At 49.7% G+C, this 12701-nt stretch overlaps 1 protein-coding gene across 13 annotated transcripts in view; it reads left to right on the forward strand.

Moving 5' to 3' along the window:
* Window positions 1-12701, forward strand: part of LOC135897135 (uncharacterized) — a 771735-nt gene that overhangs the window by 694934 nt on the left and 64100 nt on the right. For all 13 annotated transcript variants that reach the window (XR_011514566.1, XR_011514567.1, XR_011514565.1 and 10 more), the window contains one exon: window positions 6003-6059. The gene's annotated coding sequence lies outside the window, so the exon portion shown is untranslated. The remainder of the gene's footprint in view (window positions 1-6002; window positions 6060-12701) is intronic.

A 12701-nucleotide genomic window follows, 5' to 3' on the forward strand; every position in this document is an offset into this window, starting at 1 on the left:
GGCCGCCGTGGCCTGGAATTGTATCTGCGACCTCATGCTTAGAAGGGCAACGCCACAGCCACTGAGACACCATGGGGGAAGGGGAGGGGGGGGGGGTGTTATGACACTGAATGTATTGTTAAAGAAAGGAAGCCAAACAATAAAAAGGAACACGTGATATTCTGCAAGTGTACTTCCACGCACATGAAGTTTGACCCACACGTGGTGGTGGTCGTTACCCTTGAAGTGGAAGTAAAGCACCCGAGCTGCACATGAGGCCGCTATCCTCGCCACCACCTTTTTTCTGACATCTTCGCGTATGCCCTCGGATCAGTGGTGCCGTTAGCGAGGGGGCGGACGTCATTTGGAGGGCAGCTTAATAGTGTGGAAAAGCCTACTTCCAGCATTTCGCGTATCCTAAATATGTGACTGGTTACATGTAATTGGTTACTGAAATAAAAGGTAATTTAATTACAGTGAGCGTATGTTTAGTAAATAAAGGAATCGTTATGCTACGAGTTTACCCAAAAAGTATTTCATTACAAGTAACTAATTAAATGCAATTCGTTATGTACAAGTCCGAACCTGCTGAAGAAACGGCCCATTTACTATTGACAAAAGTTTTAATTCCGATACATGCGTGCATTTCAACGTATCAGAGCGTGCCTTCATTGCGAATCGAAGCAGCGAAAAACGCAAGAAACTTCGCATTGCCATACATAGCTGACACGTTCTGTGATATCTTAGCGGTTACTCTCATGCCAGCGCATCAACATTCGCACTCACAACACGTGCAGGCACACAAAATACGTACAAACGTGCGCACATATTGCGCACACACAGACAAACGCACACGCGCGCGTTCTAAATGTACGCGCGTTTTAAGCACGCAAATGCGCGCGCGTGAGCACACACGCACACGTGCGCTTACGCACGCAGGCACACCCACGTACGCGAAGTGCAAACCAAGAATCCACTGATTGCTTCATTGATTCCTGTGAATAGTAGCGGCCCGACAAGCCGACCGCAAAGCGTCACTGCGCAAACAGCGTCGAAAGCGAGTCCAAAGCAGCCATTGATAGCCCCAGCCGGCTCTTGGGAGCAGGCAATAACGCCCCATAGGACGACTATACAGAAGCAATCAGGGTCAACCCATCCGCGCCCAAGCGCTGCAAGGGCAAGCCGAAGCAGCCTAGACCGGCTGACCGCTGCCGCCGCCGACCACCCTCTCGTATATATATCCCATAGTGGGCAAGGAAATGGACGCTCTCGGGTGTTTAATTTCCTCTCCACGGAAGCCATCCACATCCGGACTCCCTCCATCTGTTTACGTCCCCTTCTTAGCGTGGGCCGCGCAGGAGCTACGTAGGCTACTGCCCTCTCCCCCCCAGCAAAAAAGGACCGCCAAACGGCGCAGTGGCGTAGCGCAAACAAACGCGCCAGCGGCACAAGCGTCAGCAACTGTGATCGCTGCAGAGTCCCCGCAGTGATGACCCCACTCCTCCCGGCTCTTTCTTTCGTTGGTTGTATCTCTTCTTTCTGTCTCTTCTTTCTTTCTCTCCTTGCTTTTCCTTTATATCCTTCGCTTCGCACCACTGTGTATCTCTCTGCGTGTGTCACGGAAACCACAAAGAGCGGAGCGCCGGCGCCGGCTGTTGGCGGCTGTATCGGGCTCCGTATGAGCGATGAGATGAGAGGCGACCATTGTTTGACCACCACTTGGGTCTGTCCGTGCGGCTGCTGGGAACCCCTCCCCTCACCCCTACCCCGTCACACGTTAAGCAGCCCTAAACGATGACCGTCCCAACCCGGAGGTATACACACGTGAACCTTGTGGTGCACGGACTGGAAGTCTCGGTGACTTCTTGCTACGGTGGTCGCATTGGTCGAACTTAACTCCTTGCTTAGACAAACGGTTTCATTTAAAAATGAAGGACCTACTCTTAGCGGTCGAAACACAACGGTCAGTCAGTAAGAGAGAGAGATAGAGAGAATTCATCAAGGAAAGGCAGGGAGATGATCCCGGTAGGATACCTTGCACTGTAGAAGGCGGAAAGGGGATTGAAGGAGGAGAAGGAAGAAAGAAGTTGGCAGTTTGCACTGCTACACACAGGCGTTCATCGCTGAGTCAGTCGCAGGTAGTCATACAGGCTGGTGCATTTCAAGAAACGCACCAGCGCCATTGTGGCCTTGCACATAGCAGACGTACGAGGCCACGGGCACAAGATATTCTCCTCTGTGAAAGGCCTGTCGTCTAAGTGCCCCAAAGCTTTCCGAATGGCACTCCTCTCATCTTCGTGGGTGGGGCAGTCACACAGGAGATGTTTGGTCATTTCTTCGACACCACATACGCTGCAATTGTGTCTGCCCACCATTCCAATTAGGAATAAGTAGGTGTTTGTGAAACAAACCCCTACTCGCATGCGACATAGTAACGCCACTTCCCGTTGGTTAAAACCACGTAAAAGTTGTAATCTCATGTTTGGGTCCATGGAATATAGGCGCCGGTTGGTGAACTCCAATGTGTTCCATTTCCTTGGAGTAAAAATATGGGCAAGACTGCTGAGGGGCCGCACTGCATCCGTTCTCGACAATGGTATCGAGGCGCTTTCACATTCACCATGTGCCTCACGGGCAGCTTTGTCGGCACTTTCATTGCCAATAATGTTGCAGTGCCCAGGTAGCCACTGAAATACGATGTCGTGGCCTCTGTCCACCGCTTGGTGGTAGCGTAATCGTATCTCTGCTACCAGTTGTTCATGTGGGCTGCAGCAAAGCCACCCCGAAACATACACTAAAGAGCATCTCCACTGGTCTTATCAAGGAGTGATAGCCTTTGGGCTTGTTTGTTTATTGATGGTTCTTCTTTTATCTTCACTTTTAGTACAATTCAGTACGTGTATATTGGAGTGCGTTGCAAATACTATATCCTAAATGATTGGCCATAGCGCATAAAGGTGTTTGCGGTCACACACAAACCGACTCTATCGAGTTTGTCTTCCCCGATATCTTGCGAAAAACAGAAAGAAGCAAGAATAATGAGATCGTACAGTGATCAAGCAACATGTAATATCCTACAAGGTGGCTGCTCCAGCGCTGACGTCCGTATGCACGCGTTATCACTGTCATTTCTCAATGTGACATTCTGCGTTGCACTCCGAAGTTCCCACGACAACACCGCGCACTGCTATAGGCAGGCATCCGCACCACAGTGACGCGCTGATCCTCAGATAGAGTGGCCCTGAACCACAAAGTGGCCCGCAGTCACGGAAATCTCCCGGAGCATCGGCACTGAAGGGGGGACAGACGCCGATTCCTCTTTCTTTCTTTCTTTCTTTCTTTCTTTCTTTCTTTCTTTCTTTCTTTCTTTCTTTCTTTCTTTCTTTCTTTCTTTCTTTCTTTCTTTCTTTTTGCGAATCTATATCAGCCCTGCTTGCCTTGGTAGTTCGCCAGCGCCCCCTGTCGTTCCGCAGCTGTAGAGACCCTTAACAAAGGTTCCCACTTCCTCGCGTCGCCCACGCACCCCCACGAGCGCTTCTGCCGCGGAAATGGCGTGAAGATGAATCGCCAGAAGTGTCCTCGGTCGCCGCGATCAGGGCGGCTCGGAACTGTATTTACGATCTCAACACCCTACTGCTTTACTCGCGTGCTCGTCTTACGGTCCTCCCAGTTGTGATAGGGCTGCGGCACTGCCTCTGAATGTGTAGTGTGTGACCTGCACCCGCGTGACTGTTCTCAGTTTGATGGACAGGGAAATTTGACCACGGGACGTTTTCCTCGTTGGCACACCTTTGCAGGAGACATCCACTTTTCCATCTTCCGATTTCTCCTCCCCCTTCCCTAATGTAAGGCAGCCAACCGGATGCTTTCCCGGTTAACTTACCCACCTTCCTCTGTTCATATTCTTTCTCCCCGCAGAAAGTGTCAACGGGTTATGGAGCATAAACATTAAAGAAAAATGTTCCTCAAAAGTCTTTAGCTGATGCTGTATACATATTTGACTTTCGGACGGTTGAACCTAACAACGCTCCCAGGAGCTATCAACGGAAAACCCAAATGCGCCTAGAACAACCAAATAACGAAAAAAAAGGACTAATAATAAGGACGTGGAATTCAATCTTGAGCTATATATGCGCATGACTATAGGTCAAGCATGTATTGCGAGAAATATATGATAGCATCAGCGTTTACACGTAATCACATATATCTCGCAATTATCAAGGCCGTGGACTAGGTGTTCACGAACACATTAATTTTTTTTCTAGCGGTCTGAAAAGACTCCTCGCATGATATTTCTAGCACACTGGCGCTTTGCCTTCCGTGTCACCGTCGTCTTCTTGAAAGCAGGAACGCACGTACTTTTCTTCTTTTATTACAGTGTGTGCCGAAGTTCTCGAAAGGGTGCACTGTAGTGTCTCACTAATCATTCAAAAAACATTGATAACACACTTCCAAATTGCAGAGCTGACAATTAAATCAGAGCGGGCCCTTCGAGGGCTCTGTATCCACCTCAAGTTTACCGTTACAAACCACAGCTTCCTGCCCATGTCTTTATACACGGGGAGCGCAAAATGAAGGCAACTCTCACCTGGCCTTTATACTTGTCCAGAGGGGTTCATTGGATGCAAATTGCGGTTGTCCTCCCCCCCCCCCCCCCCTCCCGCCCCCTCCCGCTCCCTTAATTAGGGAGAAGATAAGAGTGACTCGCATCTTTGTGAGTGTTCACGAATCCGTTTCCTGCTATTGCTTTTTCGACGCCACATATGCCAGTCAAGCCAGCCAAACTCTATACAAAGCGGCCCTTCCGCGATGCGCAAGAAAAAACAAAGCGGAGAAACAAAAGCTGTCACCCTCTTTCTCTCTCTCTCTCTCTCTCTTGTCTCCATCGAAAGGCGATCCCGAGGTAATGGTATTCTAATCATGTCGGGGCGTCGTTAAAATAATTATGGTCCGCTCCCGATACAGTCACACGCACAGGCACACGCACGCGCACGCTCGCTCTGTGGCAGTAAGCGACGAGGAAGAAGCAAAAATATATGAGAGGGTGTGTGACAGGGGATGAGTATGGTGGAACGGCCGCTACGCGGCGCCATCGGCGGCCTTCGCTGATGGCCGTGCGCAAAGCGCGCGATTTGTTTCGCGACGAGGCGTCGTGCCGCGCATTCATATGCGGACATCTGCGGTGAATACATCTGGCCACGAGAGAATTCGACGGTGTGTGAACGGTGGAGGGGGCGGAGAGCTGATTTCAGTAGGTGAGAGTGAGGGAGAGCGGCATGGACACACACGCACGCGTGAAGAAGTACAGAGGTGTGCAGGGGCGAGGTTCGAATGGTAGTGTCGTTAGAGCTCAGAGTTGGGGGGCGGCGCTTAGATGAGGGCCTCTGCTTCCCGCCTGTAATGTGCGAAAAAGCACAAGCGCAGCGCTTCTAGCTGCGATGGTGTAACACCTTTGGTCAATTCCTGATTTCACCTTGTTGCGTGCACTGTACACTCACCAGCCATCTTCCTGTCGCTTTGTGTATGTCTGCCTCTCGTTTTTTTTTTTCCTTTTTCAAGTTTGCTGGTATTCTCTTAGTGAGAGTGAGTGAGTGAGTGAGTGAGTGAGTGAGTGAGTGAGTGAGTGAGTGAGTGAGTGAGTGAGTGAGTGAGTGAGTGAGTGAGTGAGTGAGTGAGTGAGTGAGTGAGTGAGTGAGTGAGTGAGTGAGTGAGTGAGTGAGTGAGTGAGTGAGTGAGTGAGTGAGTGAGTGAGTGAGTGAGTTTGAGGCAATGGCGCAACATTTCCCTCGTTCGCATTAGTAGTGACCAGTTTGTGACGAATTATACTCGGAAAGTGAAGGTGCCCTTCTCTGTGTTTGCCTCTGTGCGTTGGTGGTTACGTACGCGTATAGCGGTGAGCAGGGTTGATGATAAATTTGATTGTAATTTGGAAAGGGTGGTTCGTGTCATGGTAATTATACTTTATTATACATGCTTTCTTACAGTCGATGAAACGTACATTCATACATCTTCATTTCTTGCAGGATGTTCCTCGTGAAACAAATTCGCTTCGACCGCGATCCTGCATCCTTCACAAATGAGTGAGTCCCTTCTGAAGTCAGTGTACGCCTGTCGGCACAAGCGAAACCGGGTGATTTACTATGTGTGCATCTTTTTTTTTCCCTTGAAATAAAAATAAAAAAAAGATTTAGTCAACCTGCTGATGGCTGGTCCTTTTCATACAGTAGTAATTAAAATATTACAAGAAACATCACAGGTTCGGGAAATATAAAGTGATGTTCGCTTAAGGGAGTAAATTAAGTCCGCATATAGTCCCTGACCGAGACAGAGACGCAGACTGGACACCTACAGAAACATACAGTAAGGACGAGTTGCACCACACAACTAGTCGCTGAGTTCAGAACGTGTTCAGATCTTCTGTTTAGTTGCAAGACCTATCCGTTATAAATCGGTGAGTCGATAGCCTATTAGTAAATAAATGTGCTTGAAGAACCACGCAAATTCTGGGATGTAGTATACTCAAGAATCCCACACAAATGTCGGATTAGAAAAGCGCATTAATTTATGCACGTTGTGTCCCTTGAGCATCCATTAATTTGTAGGTCAAGACTACAGCTGAGGGCTGTGAAGTGTCCTGGAAACTAGAACTCTCACTAGAAGCAGCGATTACTCGCAAAACTGGTCGGTGCTTTAAGATGGCTTGCTGCGTTAATATAGTGCCGGAATTTGTGAATGCGGGTCCTGTTTTGTAAATCTCGCTGTTCCTCCGTTCGGGCGAAATTGTTGTCCCGAAATAGCCTGATTTGGAACCGGATATATTCCAGGACAGGTCTGAACACAATGCCAAATGGCTGGCAGCCCTAACTGTAATGCCGCATGGCGACGCGTAGGGGCACCGCGTAGCGAAGGAGTAGCTTAGGGACACGGAGTGCCACCGAAGAAATTGACACTGGAAAGAGAGAGAAACGAAGAGGGAAATGTAAGGAGGATAACCAAGGACGTGCCCGGTTGGCTACCCCGAACTTCGCGAGGACGAAAGGGGAAGAGATGAAATAAAAGTAATAGACTCAGTCATTCACAGAGTCAGTCGCATGAAGCTCTTCCGCTACAGTCTACGGTTGCTCCAACTATATATGGCGGTTCAGTCAGCGCGGGAGTGTTGGGCATAGCATGGATTTCCCTAAACACCGTCCATCTTGCTTCCAAAGGCTTCCTTACTACGCAAATGGATCGCTTTCGATCAAATGTTCCGTTGCAAATGCAACGATTCCAAGGGGCTGTACATTTGCGCAGATACTTACTGGCCTTCATGCATGACGATAAATATAAACCGGTAATGTAGAAAAATGAAGCGTCTTAAGATGACGCGTCAAGAACGTCTGCAGCCACAGACACGACGATGAGACAGATCTTGTGTATACTAAGCATCATTTTCACGGTAGCTGAGCAATCGCGGTGCCCCCTGTCGAATACAGAGAGAAAAAGGAATGCTCTAGATATTTTTTCTTCGTAAAATCTAAACCCACGGAACCCACGCCGCGTCGGCAAGGGCGGGCTGCATGCTTCTGGCGTGGCGGCCGAACGCAAGAGGACCGGCTTCGCGTCGTCGTCGCCGCTGCCGTCGTTGGTTCGTCGTTGGGGGTGTGGGGGGTGGAGGGGGGAAGGGGACATCCCCGCCAGCAATATAACGAGGTCGCGAGCTCATAGTGGGCGCGTGCGAGCATGGAACGGGACGGAACGGGCGCCGCGCGGCGTCTGGCGGCCATCTTTCATGCGGTCTCGCCCGCGGTCCGGCCCCCTCATTAGACGCCGAGGAAGAGGAGGGCGTACGCGGTAGCCTTCTTCCTTTCTAGCGAGCCGTCGTGCCGGCGTCCTGAAACCGCTCGCAAGGCAGTTCGGCGTCGGCAGTCAGTCGGTCCGCCCGCCCGCCCGCCGCTGCCGGCGGCAGCCACACAAGGCGGGCTCGCTGGCGCTTTGCCGGCGTGTTATGGGAGGAGAGAAGATGGGGGAAGCGCGTGTCGTGGAGACCGCCATCTGTTTCGACGTCAGTGACAGCCGCTGCCACGCGCCTATGTACCCCACCCTCCGCGTCTAAGCGGCACGTCGCCCCCACCCCCTTCCTAACCGCGCCCTACGCGGGCACCCTGTACCGACTCCTGAGACTGTCCCGATATTCGCTTTTCTGTCGGCGGGCGCAAAACTTGAGCACCGGTCGCAACTTTTGCGCTTCGCTTGCGCAAACCCGAGCATGCCCGATGAGCAGCCCGATTCGACGCTGATTTTACTCGAGGAAAGAAAATAAAAGGAGGCGCACAGCCGCAGCACGACAGGGACGGGAAACGCAATACTTGTCTAACGGGGACAAAAGGGAAATTAGTCAACTCGTGTGTAAGGTGACAAAAGCAAGAAAAAGAAGCAAACTCTGGTTCATAAAGGGTTTCTTTGGGTTGAAGCACGCTTAATACAAATGCGGGCAAGGCTTCCTTTCCTTGTGGCGCGGCAAAATTTCAAACTTTCTGTCTTTGATAGCGTGAATGCTGTTGTTGTTGTTGTTTTCTGGAGGCATGTTGTGTCTACAGCCTAAAGGAAAGGATACCACAGCAGATACAGCCTAAAATATTCGTCCTCAGTGCTTACTTATCACTTAGTTGTCTGACACGTCGACTGTTAGGAACCTACAAATAACTTTCCTCATATTGAACATGCGTCTAGACACCCTCTCCAAAAACTTCATCGTCTGAACCGCTTCAAGCTTCTTGGGCAAAATACCAGGTGGATTTTTCTGTTCCAGGTCAGTGACATGGGGCGGTAAGACGAAGTATACGGCGTGCACAAATTGCCCGCATACAACCAAGCGCTCTGATCTTAGCCCATCTGGCAACAGACACTTCGAAAACGAAAGTACTTGTAGCCGTCGCGCCTGACACCTGACGTGCGGGAAAAGAATACAGCACTTTAGAGTATTGTAAATCTCGAAAACTCCTTCCATTTTCTTCTTCTCTTCTTTCCTTCTACATGTTCGCTATGGATGCGTCAGCGTTGTGCCACAATTGAGGGCTCGTCCACTTGGTGGGAAATCACGGTGAAACGCGATGCTAGACGCGGCGGTGACTCAGAGAAGACCTGCGGTCATCAGCATAACAATGATCACGTTTCGGAGCGGGTCAAGCGCGGATTTCGGATTTTGAAACCGTATGCTGTCTGCTACGTCCAAGTTTGCTGTCGTACAGCTTATATATCCATATTATCTTTTTTTCTTTTTTTGCAGACGTCAGTGTTTTCTATTTTCTCTCTCTCTCTCTGTCTCTCTCACCTTTTTCCAGCGCGCGCACCAAGCTCCTTTCCTAGAAAGCGGTCGGTTTGGCACCGTCGCCCACACGGCCTCTTATGCCGAGGTCACGTTACCCTCCACATCTGAAGGAATGCCACCTACCTAGCATTGCGACCTCGTTGTTTCTTGTGGTTTGCGTATGTTCTCGTTTACAAACCAAAAATAAATAAATAAGGAAAAAAACGCCATTCTTGTGGTAAACCGCTATACTAGCGCTTCTAGAAAACGGTAAGCTTGTCCGGCAGCTCCATCTATGCGGGAGGCGGGGGTATATACCCGATAGAAAACGTATGCAAAACTTCCCCCAGCGAGTGGGGCTGGCCGGCCTGCGAGCCTTCTTCTTCGATTCGGTCGGAAGAGCTGTGAAGGAGCGCGCGGACGACGTGATCTCGTCGCAGTATTTACATTCGAAAAGGAGGACCGAGAAAGGGACCCGCCAGACTCTCCTTCCGCCTCTTTTGCTTCTTTCTTCGAAGAGGGCTCTTGGAAACCGATAGCCTGCACTTCGTGGACACTCATGGCGTCTGCAAAGCCCGCCCCGGCCACGAGGTGTTGTATGTATGTATGTATGTATGTATGTATGTATGTATGTATGTATGTATGTATGTATGTATGTATGTATGTATGTATGTATGTATGTATGTATGTATGTATGTATGTATGTATGTATGTATGCATGTATGTGAGATATGTGCGTATCTATCTATCTATCTATCTATCTATCTATCTATCTATCTATCTATCTATCTATCTATCTATCTATCTATCTATCTATCTATCTATCTATCTATCTATCTATCTATCTATCTATCTATCTATCTATCCATCTATCTATCTATCTATCTATCTATCTATCTATCTATCTATCTATCTATCTATCTATCTATCTATCTATCTATCTATCTATCTATCTATCTATCTATCTATCTATCTATCTATCTATCTATCTATCTATCTATCTATCTAATCTAATCTAATCCAAACTTCGGTTGTCGAATATGGTAGCAGAAATTCTAGCATTGCTTTCTCCTGTCCGGTAACCTTTATCAGACTTTTTTGCTACCCTCGCTGTCACATAACTGCTCCTGCCAACCCTCTTGTTCACTCAGTCATACAAGGCCTGGTTCAACTTTGTTTTTCATCGCAGTCAGTGCAGCTGTTGTTCTATTTTGTTTTACAAACGAGTTTACTACTTGTGGTCAATCTTCCATGGCTTTTTCATTCCTCTTTACCGTGTCTTCTTGCCTTCTACATTCTATTTTGCTTTATTGAGCAAGAGTCCAGATCACTAACAGAAAATTACAGAGAAAAATACTTCCTTGAGGCGCAAACCCTATTTATTAATGATGACGGTCTTGTTTTTTTTTCTTGTGTTTACACTTACTAGCATACCACTGCAAAGATAAAATAATTTCCTCTTTAGCTAGAAGACACATCGCTTGCAGCACTGCTCTTCCCCAAGGTTACCAGCGATGTAGAAACGCTGTGGCTATAAGCGTTATCAAATATGTAGAGCGCCACATCGTGAAACGAAAGAGAGAAAGGAGGAAATGATGAACGTCATGCATGAATCGTACGTTCTCTGCGCCTCAAAGGGCAGTCCCAGGGCGGAGTTATAACTCTGCCGAGTGTTCCCACCTTCACTTACCCCTCCCCCTTCCCTCTAGCATCTGACAGTATCTCTGGGGAGGCAAAGGGGAGTAAGTTCTGGAGTCTCTTCCTTTGGGTCATACATGAAGCGGTGAATCCGCGCAGTCTATATACAGACTCGCGCACGGCCGAAAACCGCGGATTAAAATTCGCTGTGGTTATGCATTTTCGTAACCCCCCACTGAGCTTCCCTGTTCTTTGAACCTCCCCTACACTATCTCTCTCTCTCTCTTTCTCTCTTCCTTTATCCCTGCCCACTCCTCCACGCTATACGTTCCGGCAACTATCGCCGCGAACGGCAGGAGGTGAGGCTTGAACGCGATGCCGTTGCTTGCGCCGTCGCTTTTGTGCGTGCCGCGCGCACCTATCCTTCACGCGTGCGCACTGTTTGCCAAAGGCGTTGCCTGCCACCCACTTCCATCTCCCCACATTTCTTTTTTTTTTTCTCTCTCCGAGACCTGCCTACCTCCTGCCCGACAGCGGGTCGTATAACGTTCAGCGCGACGTTTGTCGACGCCATTTTGATGCTAAGTAGCCTCGTCGTCTGCGCAGCTCGCTGCATTCATACGCGTACCCCGACCCCTCCTCCATTCTTTTGTCGTCTGCAAAGCGCGCGCAGGGAGCGCAGTCGGTATATATACGCATACACATCGCGAGCGCATGAAAGCCTCCGCCCCCCCCCCTCCACACACACGCACACACCCTCCGTGTTGTTGCCGTTTGTCGCTGTGAATCAATCGCCAGTTCATGATAGAGTTCTAATCGTTTCTGTCTCGCCAGAAGCGAGAACCCTACGGATCGCGCGAAGAGTTTTGGGCAGAGGGAGGGGAGGGGGGAAGGCACAGCAGCGAGCTTGTGCACGCTAGGTTCCCGTCCGCCGCGGTTGGCTGGCTCGTTCGTTTCGTCCGTTTTTGCGCAGCAGATTTCAGGCCCTGCGCAGCGAACGTCGTCGCGTAAGCGCAACGCAACGGTGCGGGAACAACCGCGCGAGAAACGGTAGCAAATACGTGATCCTCCTACGTCACGTGTGAAAGCGAAGCGCTCCGAGGCCCGCGGCGCGGTGTGTTCGCCAGCGCCCCGTTGCGGCCGACTCACGCTGCGAGCCTTACGCGGCATAACACAGAAGAGAGACGCCCCAGACCACCGGCGCGCGAGCGACCTAATGTGCATATGAAAGAGAAGGGTTCGTTTTTGCTTTCGGTTTACGAGCAGCAGCATCAGTGTATGCGGAGCTCACGGAAGAGCGATTTGCGCGTCTGGCGTGTTGTGTGCTCTGCGCGTTCGTTGCGTGTCGTAAAGGACGTCTGTACCATTGCTGATCCATGGTTTATGTGTACTATAGCGTTATTGGATTTTTGTTTTGCTTTGTCTTCGAAGTATTGCGAGCGTACTTTTGTCTACACGTCGTCGCGCTGGGGCCGTGAAAATGCTTGAACGTGTCGTGCTTCTATACACCTCACCTGGTGCTGTTAGGGGAAAAAAAAGTAACTTGCAGAGAGAAAGTTAGGGAGCCGAAAACGAAAACTGCGTAGTGGAGGGATCGCGGGGTGTGGATGGTTGCTATAGAGATTTAACTGAAACTGTTATTGGTCGTAAATGCACCTTCTTGAATGTCACGCTACGTGTGACATTCACAGCGTCTTAAACGCGCCGTGTCGTACGTGGCATGACATTTACTATCTGCGGTGTAAAGCACGGGTATGATAAACCGCGGAAAGCAGCGGCACTTATATTCGAAGCG

Source organism: Dermacentor albipictus, chromosome 5 (assembly GCF_038994185.2).
Source record: "Dermacentor albipictus isolate Rhodes 1998 colony chromosome 5, USDA_Dalb.pri_finalv2, whole genome shotgun sequence".
In the NCBI taxonomy this organism is placed as follows: Eukaryota; Metazoa; Arthropoda; class Arachnida; order Ixodida; family Ixodidae; genus Dermacentor; species Dermacentor albipictus.